Here is a 19,003-nt window from a genome sequence, read left to right on the forward strand (position 1 = left end):
CCAATTGGTGTACCAAGCTTGCGTGTGTAGTTGGTGTTGCCTGCCCTGTATATGGGGCGTGTTTCTGGGCAGTCAGGGAGGGGGGTTGCCTCTAACAATCAAATCTCCCTGGTGATCCTGGAGTTTTAAAGCTGCTGGAATAGTCTAATCCTTCAGTTCAGTCCTGCCACAGTTTGTCTCTACCACTCACCCACAAGTCCTTGGTATTGGCGTATGGCTCCTGAGAGTTGCAAGTGGGCCCCTCTTCCAGGCTGTGCACCCCCTGGTCCTCTGTTGAGGGATGACTGTGCTATGTCACAGGTGAGTGCCATTCCCCCAGGGCAGTTCTGGGCTGCTGGGCTGTGTAGGGAGGCTCCCAGTCTCCTGAAATGATGGCTGAATGGGGCTTTGTTAATTCACACTGCTCCACGTTCCCAACTCTGGGACAATCAGCTGAGGTTGCAGGGAAGGCTAATGTCCACGCCCAGTTTTGTGGTGTGTGCCTGTTATTTGAAGCACTTCCGTCACACTGGGTTGTCTGGGGCAGCTCTGGGCTATGGGGCTGGCGATGGGCAGGAGTGTTTCCTGTTCACCAGGATGATGGCTCTGAGTGGACATCCCCCTTTTCTTGGGAAGTTGTGGTGTTTAGTGAATTTTCTCAGCCACTGGTTTATTGCCTTTTGTCTCAGAGCTCTCTTAGTTCTGCTCTTGTCTTGACCTGCCCAAATTGCAAGTCTTTGAAGCTTTCTGTATTGGGCTTCTTAGAGTAATTGTTTTAGAAAAAGCAAAAAGGATTAAAAAAAAAAAGGGCCCTATTCAGAGATCTAATGGGTTATTGAAATGCTAAGAGACAAAGCAATTAGGGCCATTAAGGAAAGGTCCACAGGGCAGAGAGATCAGCTTTTCTTCGGGATTTGCATATGAGCCTCAGGGCCTGAGCTCTGCCCTTCCCCTTTCTATGTTCACCAGAACTCCAAAAATCCTCCGCTTTTATTTTGGAGGTTTTTGTGTTGTTTTTTTCTTTGCCTGTTTCCTCTCTGCTGGGCTGGCTGTTCTCAGATTCTCTGGTGTCTGGTGTCAGTCTATCTATGGTTGGAGTTAAGATCAGTAGAATGAGTTTCTGATAAGGGCTGCCACTGCAGTTCTCCCTTCTCCTTCCCGGAGCTGACAGCCCCTCCTCCCATGGGACTGATCCTGGCAGGGAGGGGTATGGGTCCCCTGGCCACAAAAACTTACAGATTTCGCTGATCTCAGCAGTTCGACGCTTTCATGAGTGTTGTATGAAGTATGCCCAAAGTCACATTGCTCTGTGGTGTCCAGTCCACGCAGTTCCTGGCTTTCTACCTACTTTCCTGGAGGAGTAACTAAAACATACAGCTCACCAGTCCGCCATCTTGCCCCGCCTCCATCTTCAGTCTTTTTGCCCATGGACATCCAGTTTTCCCAGCACCATTTGTTGAAGAGACTTTCCCCATTGAATGGACTTGGCACCCTTGTCAAAAATTGGTTGCCCGTAGTATGAGGATTGAATTCTGAACTCTCAGTTTGATTCCGTTTGTCTATATGTCCGTCCTTGTGCCAGACCATGCTGTTTTGGTTACTGTGGCTTTGTAATTTTTAAGATCAGAAACTGAATCCTCCAACTTTGTTATTCTTTTTCAAGATGGCTTTGGCTATTTGGGGTCCCTTACCCTTTCTTATAAAATTGATGATTAGCCTTTCCATTTCTGCAAAGAAGGCTGGTGGAATTTTTATTGGGATTGCATTGAATCTGTAAATCACTTTGGGTAGAATTGACATCATAACATTATTTAGTCTCATTCCATGAACATGGAATGTTTTTCCATTTATTTAGATCTTTCTTGATATGTTGTATCAATGTCTTGTAGTTTTCTGTGTACTTTTCTTTATATCCTTGGTTAGATTTATTCCTAGGTATTTGATTCTTTTAGTTGTTATTTTAAGAGTTGTTCAGATTATTCATTACTAATATATAGACTCAGTCTTGATTTTTGCATGTTGATCTTGTACCCTGCTACTTTCCTTTGTTGTGGATTTTTAAGGATTTTCCTTATATAGACTCATGTCATCTGCAAACAGGGGAAGTTCTACTTCATTTCCAGTTTTGATGGCTTTTTCTTGCTTTCTCTTGCCTAACTACTCTAGCTAGAACTTCCAGTACAATGTTACATAACAGTGGTGACAGTGGGCATCCTTGTCTTGTTCCTGATCTTAGAGGGAAAGCGGTCAGTCTTTCACCATTGAGTATGATGTTAGCTGTAGGTTTTTCATAGGCGCTGTTTATCATGTTGAGGAAATTTCCTTCTATTCCTAGTTTTCTAAGTGTTTTCATCAAGAAGAGGTGCTGGATTTTGTCAAATGCCCTTACAGAATCAATCAAGATGATATGTGGTATTTTTCCTTTGTTCTGTTAACGTGGTGTGTTATGTTTATTCATTTTGTGTTGATCCCCCCTTGCATACCTGAGATGAATCCCCCTCGATCATGATGTGTAATTCTTTCAATTTGCTGTTGGATTGGGTTTGCTTGTATTTTGTTGAGGTTTTAAGGGATATTGGTCTGTAGTTTTTCTTTTCTTCTGCTGTCTTTGTCTGGCTTTGGTATGGGTGATATTGGCTTCAGAGAATAAGTTAGGGAGTGTTTCCTCCAATTTTTTGAATGACTGAGCAGGACTGGTGTTAATTCTTCTTGAAATGTTTAGTGAATTTCACCTGTGAAGCCATCTGGTCCTAGATTTTCTTTGTTGGGAGGTTTTGATGACTGATTCAATCTCTTTACTAGTAATTGGTTTAAGATCTTCTATTTTTCCTTGAGTCAGTGTAGGCAATTTGCTTTTTTCTAGGAATTTGTCCATTTCATCTAGGTTATCTAATTTGTTGGTGTAAAGTTGCTCATAGTATCCTCCTTTGTCCTTTTCATATCTATGTGGTTGGTAGTACTATCCCCCCTTCATTTCTTATTTTAGTTATTTGAGTCCTCTCTCTCTCTCCCTCTCTCTTTTTTTCTTAGTCTAGCTAAAAGTTTGTTGATTATTGGTATTTTAAAACAACCAATTTTGTTTTTTTTGATTCTATTGTTTTTTTTTTTCTCCATTTCATTTATCTCTGCTCTAATCTTTGTTATTTCCTTCCTTCTGCTTGTTTGGGGTTTAGTTTGATCTTTTCCCCCTAGAGCCTCTAGATCTGAGGTTAGATCTCTGATTTGACGTCTTTCTTCTTTTTTAATGTAAGCATTTAGAGCTATACATTTCCCTCTCAGCACTGCCTTTGCTGCATCCCTTAAGTTGTGGTATGCTGTATTTTCATTTTCATTTGCCTCAAGATATTTCCTGATTTCCCCTGTGATTTACTCTTTACCCCATTGATAGTGTAAGAGTACATTGTTGAATTTCCCCTACCTGTGAGTTTTCCATTTCTCCCTTTGCTATTGATTTTTAGCTTCATTCCACTGTGGTTGGAGAAGATACATTGAATGATTTCAGTGTTTTTGAATTTATTGAGACTTGTTTTGTGACTGAACATGTGGTCTGTACTGGAGGATGAACTATGTGCTCTTGAGAAGAACATATATTCTGCTGCTGTTGAGCGAAGTGTTATATATGTGTTTATTAGGTCTTGTTGGTTTAGAGTATCATTGAAGTCTTGTATTTTCTTATTGATCTTCTGTCTAGGTGTTCTATCCAGTATTGAAAGTGGCATATTAAAGTTTCCCACTAATATTGTAGAACCATCTTTTTCTTCCTTCAAATCTGTCAGTATTTACTTCATATATTTTGGGCTCTGCTGTTAAATGTATGTATATTTATAATTGTTAACATCTTCTTGCTGAGTTTATCCCTTTATTAGTATGCAGGCTACCTCAGATATCTTGCAGGTTCAATTCCAGACCACAGCAGTAAAGTGAATATTGCAATAAATTGAGTCACGCGAAGTTTTTGATTTCCCAGCACATAAAAAAGTTGTTTGCACTATACTGTAGTCTTTTAAGTGTGCAATAGCATTATGTCTAAAAATACAATGTAGATATCTTAATTTAAAAATATTTTATTGCTAAAATATGCCATCCATCATCTGATCCTTCAGCAAGTTGTAATCTTTTTGCCAGTTCAGTATCTTGCCTCGATGTTGATGGCTGCTGACTGATCAGGGTGATGGTTGCTGAAGATTGCGTGGCTGTGGCAATTTCTTAAAATAAGACAACAGTGAAGTTTGCTGCATTGATCACCTGTTCTTTTCAAGAAAGATTTCTCTGTAGATGCAATGCTATTTGATAGCATTTTATCTACAGTAGAACTTCTTTCAGAATTGGAGTCAGTCCTCTCAAACCCTGCTGCAGCTTTGTCAACTAAGTTTATGTAATATTGTAAATCCTTTGTTGTTATTTCAACAATATTCACAGCATCTTCACCAGGAGTAGATTCCATCTCAAGAAACCACTTTCTTTGTTCATCTACAAGAAACAACTCCTCACCCAAAGGTTTATCATGAGATTGCTGCGATTCATGATTCCACTTCTTATTCTAGTTCTCTTGTTATATCCACTACATCTGCATTTACTTCCTCCACTGTAATCTTGAACCCCTAAAAGTCATCCATGAGGTTTGGAATCAACTTCTTCCAAATTCCTGTTGATGTTTATATTTTGACCTCCTCCCATGAATCATGAATGTTCTTGGCATCTAGAATGGTGAATCCTTTCTGGAAGGTTTTTTTATTTCCTTTGCTCAGATCCATCAGAGGAATCACTAGCAGCTGTAGCCTTATGAAATATATTTCTTAAATAATAAGACTCAGAAGGCAAAAGGACTCCTTGATCCATGGGCTGTAGAATGGATGTTGTGTTAGCAGGCATGAAAACAATATTCATCTCACTGTACATCTCCATCAGAGCTCTTGGGTGACCAGGTACATTGTCATTGACAAGTGATATTTTGAAAGGAATCTGTTTTTCTCATCAGCAGATCTAAACAGTGGCTTAAAATATTCAGTAAGCCATGTTGTAAACACATGTGCTCTCATCCAGGCTTTGTTGTTCAATTTATAGATCTCAGGCAGAGTAGGTTTAGTATAATTCTTAAGGGCCCTAGGATTTTCAGAAGGGTAAATGAACATTGTGCCTGTTTGGTTTTATTATGTCCCCCAAAACTCCATGTTATTTGATACAGTCTTGTGTGGGCAGACATATTAGTGTTGATTAAATTGGAACCTTTGGATTAGGTTGTTTCCATGGAGATGTGACCCACCCAACTGTAGGTAATTACCCTGATTAGATAATTTCCGTGGATGTGTGGCCTCACCCATTCAGCGTGGGCCTTGATTAGTTTACTAGAACCTTATATAAGCTCAGATAGAAGGAGCTCGCTACTGTAGCTGAGACAGACATTTCAAAGACAGCTGTTGGAAGCTGATGCAGCCATTTTGGAGAATGCCATTTTGAAACGCAACCTTGGAGAAAGCAGACACCAGCCACATGCCTTCCTAGCTAGCAGAGGTTTTCTGTACGTCAATGGCCATCCTTCAGTGAAGGTACCTGATTGTTGAAGCCTTATCTTGGACACTTTATGGCCTTCAGACTGTAACTTTGTAGCCAAATAAACCTCCTTTATAAAAGCCAATACGTTTTTGGTATTTTGCTTAACTGCAGCAGCATTAGCAAACCGGAACAGATTTTAATACCAAGAGTGGGGTGCTGCTGAGTTTGCAAATACCAAACATGTCGGAATGGCTTTTTAAATGGATAAGGGGAAGGTTCTGGAAGAACTGTGAGGAGTTATGCCTTATCTGCCTTTTAATCCCTTATTTGGCTCCCTGTTACCATACAAAGGAGATATATATCCTGCCTTCTGTAGCAACCTAAGCTAATCATTTGACTCTCCATTGGCTATATGCTTCTCTTCCCCCATTTAGGCGTTATCAAACTATGTCTCTAGAAAAGCTTTCCTTCTCCCTTCCAATACTTCTTTGCTCAGTTATGTACTATTATGATCTATTTCTTCATTAGCATTAAGTTACCAGCTGCATTAGCCCCTAACAAGAGAGTCAGCCTGTTCTTTGAAGCTTTGAAGCCAGGCATTGACATCTCCTCTCTAGCTAGTGAAAGTCCTGGGTGGCATCTTCTTCCAGTAGAACACTGTTTTATCTGCACTGAAAATCTATTTTTTAGTGTAGTCACCTTCATCAGTTACTCTTAGCTTAATCTTCGGGATCACTTGCTGCAGCTTCTACACCTGAACTTGCTTCTTCATCTTACACATTTATGTTATAGAAATGGCTTCTTTCCTAAAACCTCATGAACCAGCCTCTGCTAGCTTCAAACTTCTGCAGCTTCTTCCCCTCTCTCAGCCTCTATGGAATTGAAGAGAGGACTTGCTCTGGGTTAGGGTTTGGTTTAAGGAAATGCTCTGGCTAGTTTGATCTTTCCTCTAGAACACTAAAACTTTCTTCATATTGGCAATAAGCTTTTTCATTTTCTTATCATTCTTATGTTCACTGGAGTAGCACTTTTGCTTTCTTTTGCAATCACAACTTGGCTAACTTAGCTTTTGGCCTATCTCGGCTTTCCACATGCCTTACTCACTAAGCTTAATTACATCTACCTTTTTGATTTCAAGTGAGAGACATGCGGCTCTTCCTTTCACTTGAACACGTGGAGGCCGTTGTGGGGTTATTAATTGGCCTAATTCCAATATTGTTGTGTCTCAGGGAATAGAGAGGCCCTAGGGGAGAGAGAGAGAAACGGGAGAAGTGCTGGTCAGTGGGGCAATCAGAGCTCACACAACATTTATTAAGTATGCTGACTTACGTGGACGTGGTTTGTGCCACCCCAAAACAATTACAATAGTAACATCAAGATCACTGATCACAGATCACCGTATCAGATGTAGTAATAATGAAAAAGGTTAAAATATTGTGAAAATTACCAAAATGTGACACAAGACATGAAGTGAGCACATGTGTTGGAAAAATGGTTCCAAAAGACTTGCTCGACACAGGGTTGCCACAAAACTTCGATTAGTAAATAATGCAATATCTGTGGAGTGCAGTAAAGCAAAGTACAGTAAAATGAGGTATGCCTGTATAGTGATAGTCTCTGCCTCTCATAACAGTTTTTGACTTAAAGCCTATTTTATCTGTTAGTAGTATGGCTACCCCAGGTCTCTTTTGGTTGCTACTTGCATGACATACTTTTTTCCACCCTTTCCCTTTCAACCCACTTATGCCTTTGAATTTAAGGTGAGTCTCTTGTACACAGCATATAATTGGGCCTTGGGTTTTTTTTGTCCATTCTCCCAATTTCTGCCTTTTGACTGGAGAATTTATAATCTGTTTAAAGTAACTACTGATCATACAGGACTTTCTTCCACCATTTTGCTCTTTAGGTTTTATAAGTCTTATGCCCTTAATTCTTAAATTAATATTTACTTTCATATTTATTTGAACTTTTGCATTGTACCATACTGAGTTCGTTCTCATTTATAAATGGATATATTTTCCATATATTTTTCTTCTGGCTACCATGGGGTTAAAATTTAACATCTAAATATATAATAATCATACTTTATTTGATGCCAATAGCATACACATACACTGCTCCTATATCCTCCATCATCCCCACCATTTTTTTCACTTGTTACAAATTTTATCTTTGTACTTTGTATGTCCACAAACATAGATTTATCATTATTCTTCATACATTTACGTTTCAGCACCTGTAGAGAGTAAGAAGTGGAGTTACATACCAAAAAATACAATACGATAGTACTGTCATTTATAACTACACAAATGGTTACCTTTACTGGAGGCCTTTTTTTCTTTATGCCGCTTTGAACCATTGTCCAGTGTCATTTCCTTTCAGTCTGAAGAACTTCCCTTAGCATTGCCTGTGGGGCAGGTCTAGTGGTGTTGAACTCCCTCAGCTGTGGTTTATCTGGTATTGTAGTTTGCTAATGCTGCCAGAATGCAAAACACCAGAGATGGATTGGCTCTTATAAAAGGGGGTTTATTTGGTTACACAGTTACAGTCTTAAGGCCATAAAGTGTCCAAGGTAACAACACATCAGCAATCGGGTACCTTCACTGGAGGATGGCCAGTGGTGTCTGGAAAACCTCAGCTGGGAATGCACGTGGCTGGTGTCTGCTCAAAAGTTCTGAGTTCAAAATGGCTTTCTCCCAGGACGTTCCTCTCTAGGCAGCAGCTCCTCTTCAAAATGTCACTTTCAGTTGCTCTTGGGGCATTTGTCTTCTCTTAGCTTCTCCGGAGCAAAAGTCTGCTTTCAACGGCCGTCTTCAAACCGTCTCTCATCTGCAGCTACTCTCTCAGCTTCTGTGTATTCTTCAAAGTGTCCCTCTTGGCTGTAGCTCCTCTTCAAAATGTCTCTCTCAGCTGCAGAGTTCCTGCTGTTTGTCAGCTCATTTATATGGCTCCAGTGATTTAATGTAGACCCACCCTGAATGGGTGGGGTAACACCTCCATGGAAATTATGCAGTCAGAGCCATCACCCACAGTTGGGTGGGTCGCATCTCCACGGAAACATTCAAAGAATTACAATCCAATCAACACTGATATGTCTGTCCACACAGGATTACATCAAAGACAGTGGCATTTTGGGGGACATAATACATTCAAACTGGCACATCTGAGACTGTCTTAATCTCTCCCTCATTTTTTTAATATTCAATTTTTTTAATTTTTTAAATTTTTTTAATCTTCATTTTATTGAGATATATTCACATACCATGCAGTCATACAAAACAAAGCGTACATTCGATTGTTCACAGTACCATTACATAGTTGTACATTCATCACCTAAATCAATCCCTGACACCTTCATTAGCACACACACAAAAATAACAAGAATAATAATTAAAGTGAAAAAGAGCAATTGAAGTAAAAAAGAACACTGGGTACCTTTGTCTGTTTGTTTGTTTGTTTCCTTCCCCTATTTTTCTACTCATCCATCCATAAACTAGACAAAGTAGAGTGTGGTCCTTATGGCTTTCCCAATCCCATTGTCACCCCTCATAAGCTACATTTTTATACAATTGTCTTTGAGATTCATGGGTTCTGGGTTGTAGTTTGATAGTTTCAGGTATCCACCACCAGCTACCCCAATTCTTTAGAACCTAAAAAGGGTTGTCTAAAGTGTGCGTAAGAGTGCCCACCAGAGTGACCTCTTGGCTCCTTTTGGAATCTCTCTGCCACTGAAGCTTATTTCATTTCCTTTCACATCCCCCTTTTGGTCAAGAAGATGTTCTCAATCCCACGATGTCGGGTTCAGATTCATCCCCGGGAGTCATATCCCGCGTTGTCAGGGAGATTTACACCCCTGGGAGTCACGTCCCACATAGTGGGGAGAGCAGTGATTTCACCCACCAAGTGGGCTTAGCTAGAGAGAGTTTCCCTCATTTTTAAAAGAAAGTCTCACTAAATATAAGATTATTGGTTGGCAACTGCTTTCTTTCAGCAAGTTAAGTTTTTCAACCCACTTCCTTCTTGTCTCCCTCATTTCTGATGAGAAATCAGCATTTAACCTAATTAGGACTCCATTGTATGTAACACATTGCTTTTTCCTTGCAACTTTCAGTACTTTCTCCTTGTCCTTTGCATTTGACAGTTGGTTCAGTATGTAATCTAGTTTATCTTGGTTGGTGTTCTCTGGGCTTCTTGGATGGGCATAGTCACATCTTTTGCAAAGTTTGGGCCTAGAAGAAGGTGTTAGGCCTCCTGGGGGTGAAGCGCAGTTTGTGCCAGTGCCGCAGGACGTGGTGGGGCAGCAGGAACTTGATCCTGGAATCACAGAACCGCTTGACAGCCTGCTGGTGGCACTTGCTGACCACAATCTCCTCTGCCTTCACGATCTGGATGGAGTGGGTGCAGGCGTGGTGCTGGGCACCCAGGTCACGACTTGTGGGAGGGGCAATGAGGCAGACATGGCATCAGCAAGGTCAACACCCCTCATGTACCTGCCACGTATCCCCCAGGGGTGTAGAACCTCCACATTCATTCTGAGGTGCATGGCACAGCTCCCCAAAGGTGATGAGATTTGTTTGCTGTTCACACTTCCTTTTAAACCACTGTTCTGAGAAACTGCGTTTCTTGGGTTTGGGTGCAAATGATCACTGCTTTTGATTAGCTACTAAGGATCTCTGGGGACCAGGCTCTGAGGGCACCCACTGTTTAAACCTGCCATGAACGAGGACGGTGGCTTCCTCAGAGCTGCAGAGGACAGGTGAAGGGCTGCCATTCTGGGCAGGGGCTAAGTCAAGAAAGCACAGCTTTGGGAAGCCTTGGAAGAATCTCCTGGCACCCTTCCTGGCCCTTGCCTCAGCTTCTTCCCAGGGCAGTTGGGAGCTGGCCAGCTCTCCCTGGCCTGGTTCTAGCAGGGAAGGACAGACTTGGGAAACTCCTCTCTGTCGTGCCCCCTTCCAGAATTTACCCTCCAGGCAAAAGCAGCTTGAGACAACCAAAGCAACTTACGAAACAGTTTAGGTAGACAGGGCCCATGCTTTGAGAACTGCGCCTTCCTCTAGGTCCACCCCCACCCCGGACAGGCCCCAATAAACCCGTGGAACCCCACCCCCACTCCCCCAGTCAGTGGTCAGCAATTGGCCCACCACTCCCCTTACCTTGTCCCCCCAGATCTTGGGGAAGTGGATTTGTTGTCCCTTTCTAGCACCAGAAAGCTGTGCCACGGCCAGACTCCACTGCTGCCTGCTGTGAGAGTGGGGGATGGGGACATTAACCTCAGTGCAGAGAGAGCAACTCACTGGTGTTGACCTAAGTTACTTGCCTCATCCTCCCACTCTGTCCTGGGTGCTGTACGGCGTTCTCCTGGATGCCACAGTTTCAAAATAGTTGATGCAGACAGTTCCTGCCTGTTTAATATATCATTGTTTAGTACGTCATTATAAACCCCAAAAGTATATTTAAAATTTTTTGATTTAAACAGTCAGTTATCTGTTAAGGAAGTGAAAAGAGAAGGAAAAGTCTTTGAAGGTTATTCCTGTGTTTACCTTTTCTCTCAAGTGACGCATTATTTTTGTTGACCCAAATGTTTCTGACAGCTTCGCTAACATTTCCTGGGTTGCAAGTCCTTTGCCTCTGAATTCTCTTAGTGGCCTTTTTGTTTGTTCTTTTTTTTGGGGGGGGAGGGGAGGCTGAAAACTTCATTTCTACTTCTTTTTTTTGTTTGTTTGTTTTGTTTTTTAAATTTTTATTTTGAAATAAATTCAAACTTACAGTAACGTTGCTGCAAAGGAGAGGCTAGGCCTCCCTATGGTTGTGCCTAAGAGCCTCCTCCCGAATGCCTCTTTGTTGCTCAGATGTGGCCCTCTCTCTCTGGCTAAGCCAACTTGAAAGGTGAAATCACTGCCCTCCCCCCTACGTGGGATCAGACACCCAGGGGACTGAATCTCCCTGGCAACGTGGAATATGACTCCCGGGGAGGAATGTAGACCCGGCATCGTGGGACGGAGAACATCTTCTTGACCAAAAGGGGGATGTGAAAGGAAATGAAATAAGCTTGAGTGGCAGAGAGATTCCAAAAGGAGCCGAGAGGTCACTCTGGTGGGCACTCTTACGCACACTTTAGACAACCCTTTTTAGGTTCTAAAGAATTGGGGTAGCTGGCGGTGGATACCTGAAACTATCAAACTACAACCCAGAACCCATGAATCTCGAAGACAGTTGTATAAAAATGTAGCTTATGAGGGGTGACAATGGGATTGGGAAAGCCATAAGGACCACACTCCACTTTGTCTAGTTTATGGATGGATGAGTAGAAAAATAGGGGAAGGAAACAAACAAACAAACAGACAAAGGTACCCAGTGTTCTTTTTTACTTCAATTGCTCTTTTTCACTCTAATTATTATTCTTGTTATTTTTGTGTGTGTGCTAATGAAGGTGTCAGGGATTGATTTAGGTGATGAATGTACAACTATGTAATGGTACTGTAAACAATCGAAAGTACGATTTGTTTTGTATGACTGCGTGGTATGTGAATATATCTCAATAAAATGAAGATTTAAAAAAAAAAAAAAACTTACAATAACAGTTGCAAAAATAATACAAACCCCATACATAGAACTCCGGCATACCCCATCCCCCCCTCCACCAATACCCTGATCTACCAACTTTAATATTTTCTCACTTTACCATTTCTTCCTTTCCCTCCCTCCCTCCCTATCTATCATCATCATCTATTGCTGTCTTCTGAACATATGAGAGCAAGTTGCACACATCCTTGAACAAATAATATAATTCACATATACCTTTTCTATGAACAAGAATATTCATTTATGTTATCACATTAAGTGTAGTTAAGAAGTTCAAGAAATTTAACATTGATATAAAGCTTACAGTCTATATTTCATTTTTTTCCTTATGTCCCAAGTGTGTCCTTTTGAGCCTTTTCTCCTCTATTCTTAGATCTCATCCAAGATCATCTATGGCATTTAATTGTCATTATCTATTTAGACTGTCTTTTTTTTCAATTGTGGAAACATATATACAGCCTAAATCTTCCTATTCCAACCCCTCCCAAGCATTCCATTTAGTGGGATTAATCACATTCACAATGTTGCAATGCCATCACCTTCCCACCATCCATTATTAGAAATTTCCCTTCCCCCCAAACAGAAACCCTACATTCATTTCTTATTAACTCCCCATTGCCCCTTCCCCCACTTCTCATAACCCATACTCTACTTTTCATCTCTATGATCATATTCTCTAATACTTTCTTTGTGTTTACCGTGGGGCTTAAATTTAACATCTTAACTCTATAACAATCTTGTTTTCTTTGATACCAACTTAACTTCAATAAGACACATAAACTATGTTCCTATACTTCTCCATTCCCCCACCTTTATGTAGTTCTTGTCGAAAATTACATATTTTACATTGAGTCCAAAACCAGTGATCTATCATTACAGTTTATGTATTTTAGATCCTGTAGGAAGTAAATAGTAGAGTTACAAATCAAAAATACAGTAGTATTGGTATTTATATTTACCATGTGATCTTTACTGGAAATCTTTATTTCTTCATGTGGTTTCAGTCAATTGTTTAGTGTCCCTTCCTTTCAGCCTGCTCAGTTCCCTTTAGCATTTCTCATAGGACTGATCTACTGGTGATGAAGTCTCTCAGCTTTTGATTATCTGGGAATGTTTTCATCTCCCCCTCATTTTTAACCTCCAGTTGTTTGTGAATTTTCTAAGTCTCTGATGGTTATTGACTTCTATTTGTATTCCATTGTGGTCAGAGAATGTGCTTTGAATAATTTCAATTTTTTTAAAATTTATTGAGGCTTGTTTTATGTCCCAGCCTATGGTCTGTTCTGGAGATAGTTCCGTGATCACTAGAGAAGAATGTGTGTCCTGGTGATTTGGGATGTAATGTTCTATAAATGTCTGTTAAATTTTTCTCTCTCTCTCTCTCCTTTCTTTGTTTCTCTGTCGGTAGGGCTCCCTTTAGTATCTGAAGTAGGGCAGGTCTTTTATTAGCAAAATCTTTCAGCATTTGTTTGTGAAAAATTTAAGCTCTCCCTCAAATTTGAAGGAGAGTTTTGCTGGATAAAGTATTCTTGGTTGGAAATTTTTCTCTCAGTATTTTAAATATGTCATGCCACTGCATTCTTGCCTCCATGGTGGCTGCTGAGTAGTCACTGCTTAGTCTTATGTTGTTTCCTTTGTATGTGGTGAATTGCTGTTCTCTTGCTGCTTTCAGAACTTGCTCCTTCTCTTCAGTATTTGACAATCTGATCAGAATATATCTTGGAGTGGGTTTATTTGGATTTATTCTATTTGGAGTTTGCTGGGCATTTATGCTTCGTGTATCTATATTGTGTAGAAGGTTTGGGAAGTTTTCCCCAACAATTTCTTTGAATACTCTTTCTAGACCTTTACCCTTCTCTTCCCCTTCTGGGACACCAATGAGTCTTATATTTGGACGTTTTATTTTATCTATCACATCCCTGAGATCCATTTCAATTTTTTCGATTTTTTTCCCCATTCTTTCTTTTGTTCTTTCATTTTCTGTTCTTTGGTTCTCGAGGTCGCTCAGTCATTGTTCAGCTTCTTCTAGTCTTGTACTATGAGTATCCAGAATCTTTTTAATTTGGTCAACAGCTTCTTTTATTTCAATAGGATCATCTATTTTTTTATTTACTCTTGCAGTTTCTTCTTTATGCTCTTCTAGGGTCTTCTTCATGTCCTTTATATCCTGTGCCATGCTCTTCTTCGTGTCTTTTATATCCTGTGCCATGCTCTCATTGTTTGTCTTTAGTTCTTTGATTAATTGCTCTAGTACTGTGTCTCCTCTGATCTTTTGATTTGGGTGTTTGGGTTTGGGTTATCCATATCGTCTGGTTTTTTCATATGCTCTAAAATTTTCTGCTGTTTTTGGCCTCTTGGCATTTGCTTTACTTGATAGGGTTCTTTTAGGATATGAAGGATTATTCAGACACCAGTCTCTAATTTGTCAGATCTACAGCTTGGTGGCGTACACTTTCTCTAACTAACCAGCAGATGGCTTCCGCAAGTCACCTATTCCCCTCAAGTCAGTTCTCCCCAACTTTGTCTTTGTGGTGGTGTGTGGGGGTCTGGTTCTTGTGGGGTCCAATTGCTGCACCAAATTTGGGTGGGTTATTGGTGCTGTCCGCCCTGAATGTGGGGTGTGTGTCTGAGCGGTTAGGGAGGCAGGGCCGCTTTAATAATCAAACCTCCCAAGTGTTCCTGGAGATTTAAGGCTGTTGAAAGAGTTTAAACCTTCATTTCATTCACCACAGATTGTCTGCCGCTGACCCACAAGTCCTTGGCATTGGCGTAGGGTCCCCAGGATTTCTGGGTGGGTTCTTCTTCCCAGCTGTGCCCTTCCAGAGCCTCTGCTGAGGGAAGGCTATGCTACATCACAAGTACGCTCCATCCCTCAAGGGAAGCCCTGGGCCGCCGGGCCGTGCAGGGGTGTTGCCAGCCTGCTGTAAGGATGACTGAATGAGTCATGTTAATTTGCCCCTTTTCACACAGCTCCACCTTCCCAGCTCCCGGACAGTTAGCTGTGGGTGCGTGAAAGGCTATTGTCCACACCCAATATTGTGGCATGTGTGCATGTTGTTGGAAACACTTGCTGTCACACTGGGTTTTTTGGTGCACCTCTGAGCTGTGGCTCTGGCGCCAGACAGGAGCGTTCCCAGCCCACCGGGAAGATGGCTGCAAGGGGCGTGGTTTTTTTCCCCTTTTGGCTTACCTGTGCCCTCCTCGCTCCGAGACAACTAGCAGTGGGTGCGTGAAAGGCTATCTTCCACGCCAGATATTGAGGTGTTCGCACAGGTCTTTTCTGCTGTGCTTCACTGTGTGTTTCTCGCTGCTGTAGCTGTGGCCGCTTTTGAGTTCTTTTTTAAAAAAAAACTAGTCTGCCTCCAAACGCCAACCCACAGTTTCCCATACCACAGCGTGGCTGTCGTACATTCAGCAGGCTCACTCGCTTGTTTGAGAATGCAGACTTCCGGTTTTACCAAGTGCACAGTCCCTGTCTATTTAGCAGACCTTGTCCAGCTGGTGCATCGCTGAAACTGGTGTTCTGGATCACTTTCTGGCCTCTATCTAGTATTTTTCACGGAGGTGTTTTTTTGCCGTGTCTCTCTTAGCCACCATTTTAAGTTCTCTCTACTTCATTATTGAAGGATATTTTTGCTAGACATAGAACTCTAACTTGGCAGGTTTTTTGTGGGTTTTTTTTGTTGGAGGGAGGTTCTTTTTGTTTGTTTGTTTTTTAAAGGTATTCCATTTTCTTCTAGCTTGCATAGTTTCCAGTGAGAATCTTATTATAATTCTTATCTTGTTCCTCTGTATGTAATGTGTCTTTTTTTCCCCTTTGGTTGACTTCAAGAGTTTCTCCTTATTACTAGATTTGAGCAATTTTATTATGCTCTGCATTGGTATGATGTCATTTTCTTTGCATTTATCCTGCTTGGGCTTTGTGGGTTTATAGTTTATAGTTTTCATGAAATTTGAATTTTTTCCACCTTTCTTTCTTCAAATCCTCACCCCCCCACCCCCTTTTTTTTTCTGGGACTCCAATTGCTTACCTGTTAGAAGTCTTATCGCCCTGCTGGTTGTTGAAGCTTTGTTCAGGCTTTCATTCTTTCTTTATCCTTTAGTTTAGATAGTTCTGTTGCTTTGTCTTCAAGTTCGCTGATCTTTTCTTTCGCTAATTGGCTGTTGAATCCATCTAGTGAATTCTTAATTTCTAATGTTGTGTTTTCTATTTCTAGTAGCTCTATTTGGGTTCTTTTTTGTATATCTTCCATTTGTCCCCCATTATGTTTATACTGTAAATCCTTGAGCATATTTACAATAGCTCTTTTAAGTCTTTGTCTACTAATTCCATCGTCTCTGTCATTTCTGTGTCTTTTTCTGTTTATTGACTTTTTCAGTCTATTAAGACCTTTTGAAGTAATACGAAAACATGCTCTCATTTCTGTGAAGGTTGGAGAGCTGAGGTACTGGGGTGTCCTGGGGTTTGTGTAGCTGAGCTGAAGAAATCCTGTCTTTCATGTGATAGTTGGGTGCAGGGACTGACAACTCATGGCCCACTGCCTGCTTTTGTACTTACAATTTTATTGGAACACAACCTTGCCCCCTTCATTTACATATTATCTCAGTTTTCTGCTGTAACAGCAGAGTTGAGTTGTTGCCACAGAGATCATCTCGCACTCAAAGCCTGAATATTTACTATCTGATCCTTTAGGGAAAAGCTGACCCTTGGTTGTGTGTTGGTTTTCTCCCCACTGTTAACCACTTTGAATGGTGTCAGGGAGGGCAGAGATGGGGAGGGGGTGAGGCTGGGTTGGGGGTTTGTTCATGTCAATTGCCCAGGGAGTGGTCTGTTGACTACCTTCTGCCCTTCCCTTCCTCTCTGAAGCCTTGACACAGATTCCTGGGCGGGGCTCTCTTATTATCTGGGAACACAGACAGCCCTGGACACTGACCCCTGAGCCTCTGGGGGCCCTCCTCCCTGGGGCCGGGTGCAGGAGTTCACTGGCTGTGCTGGGAAGGGCACACATTCTTCTCATTCTCAGACCCACCCTCTGGCAGGAGGAAAAGCTAGTGTGCAATAGCCATGGGACCCTATGCAAGTCACCCTCCTGCCCTGGACCCTGTTTCCCTCTAATTCAGAAGCTGGGCTCCAGCATCCCTTCTGGCTCCCACACCTTCCAAACTCCACCTAGAAGCTGCTCAGTTTAGACTGTTTTGAAAGGGGAGTTCCTGCTGTGTTTGGGGTTGAGAGGGGCCCCCGTCTTGAGTGGGGTGTCAGGGCCTTCTGACCCTAGTGGATACCCTGAGGGTCCACCCTCAGTCTGCTGGGCTCATAGGGCCAGGTGGGTCAAGGGTTCATGCCTCCTGGTGTCCTCTCTGGCCCCAAGTTTAGCTGAATTGTGGGCACTTCAGGTGACAATGAGCATTGCAGGTGCTATGTGAAGTCACCAGGCCTGGAGTTAGGATTTCCTGTTCTGAAGAGGTGCCAGGCTCACGGGGATTACCAGTGGCATGGTTTTTGATGGCATCATACGTCTCCACCTGCTCGTTTTACAGATTGGCACACAAGCCCAGATACAGGGATGGCTCGCTCGAGGCCACAGGGTGACTTCCTGTGTTCCCTGCCCTGCTTTCTTTCCATCATCCTTTCCTACCTCACTTGAAAACCTTCCAGAAGACCCCATTTTCCTTAAACTCTGCATTGGCATTGTCTCCAGAGACCCAATAAAACAGATGCCCCTGAAAAGCAGAACCTTGTCTTAGGGCGAAGAGTAGTGCTGGGGTTTTTTGCGGAATGAGGTGCAGAGCAGGGATGAAGGACCGTGGGGAAGGACAACACCAGGATCGGGAGACAGCCTGAGCCTCCCTCAGCCTCAGCTTCTGCCAGTGTCTTCAATACAGCAAATGCTGTGGCGTCTCCTTGGAGGCCCCTCTGCACTTCTGCTCTGCCACCACCGCAGGAGGGCAGGGCTACCCTGAGACCAGGCTCTGCACATCACACTATACGTCCTTCAATCCTTACAACCTTCCTTTGACGTAGGAAGTGTCATCCCAAGTTGCAGAAGAAAACATAGTCTCAGAGAAGTTCCTGGACTTGCACAAGTTCTCTTTGCTATTTACTGTTGCTCTGGGTTGCCTCATGATTCAGAGGCTCAGTCTTGGGTCTTCTTCTCCATTCGGGTCATTTCAGAGACTCCTGTGAAGCAGCTGGCCCACGGGCAGGGGCTGTGTGCATGTCAGCTGAGTCAGCAAGGGGTTGTGCAAGAATCAAAGCCTGGCAGGGCAGAGCCTGAGAGCCTCAGCTCTGCTGGGGGTGTTTTGCCTTGAGCTGGCTGAGGAAAGGTCTCTAGGGCCTTCTAGAGTTGCTGAAGTGCTGTTACAGACACCTAACTGCAGGCTTGTAAGGGACCAGGCTGCTTTGGGCCTGCTTGGTACCAGGCCTGCCCAGGTGAAGTGCCAAAGGCTTGCTCCCGTGGCAAGTGGATTCTCCGTGTGGCTTCCCAGAGTGTCCCAAGAGGGCCTCCCACCTTCTTTCTTAGGGGCCTCTGCCTAAGGTGGAAAGGTTAATGTTGAATCCTTACATTGACCCCCAAAGAAGCCCTGCTCCTGTGCCAACACCTAGTTTGGGAAACGGAGTTGTCCTCATAGTCTGAGGATTTGCACAGCCCAGAAACCCCTTCCACAGAACTCTTACACCACTGGGCCTTGTGTAAATGCCCCTTGGGATAGAGGACTCAGGCTGCAGCCTGCCCTTCCTGGCCTGGGTGGTCTAGGTGGGTGCCCTGTGGGTGGTGACTTAACGTGTAGCCAGGAGGGTCAAGACACCCAGGTTTGAGTCTCCTTTTTTGTTTTGTTTTGTTTTTAAATTGGGGTAACGTGTGTGTGTGTTTGTGTGTGTGTGTGTGTGTATAAAACATAAAATTTGCCATTTTAACCATTTTCAAGTGCACAATTCAGTGGTATTAAT

General features: G+C 42.5%; 1 protein-coding gene and 1 non-coding gene across 6 annotated transcripts in view; one reads left to right on the top strand and one right to left on the bottom strand.

Annotated features, from left to right (window-relative positions):
- Window positions 1–19,003, top strand: part of TSPAN14 (tetraspanin 14) — an 83,544-nt gene that overhangs the window by 46,525 nt on the left and 18,016 nt on the right. The window lies entirely within an intron of this gene.
- LOC119511050 lies at window positions 9,981–10,112 on the bottom strand. The gene has a single exon (XR_005212135.1). It is a non-coding gene; the product is annotated as a small nucleolar RNA SNORA68 (small nucleolar RNA).

The sequence above is a fragment of the Choloepus didactylus genome, chromosome 15 (assembly GCF_015220235.1).
Source record: "Choloepus didactylus isolate mChoDid1 chromosome 15, mChoDid1.pri, whole genome shotgun sequence".
NCBI classification, from domain to species: Eukaryota; Metazoa; Chordata; class Mammalia; order Pilosa; family Megalonychidae; genus Choloepus; species Choloepus didactylus.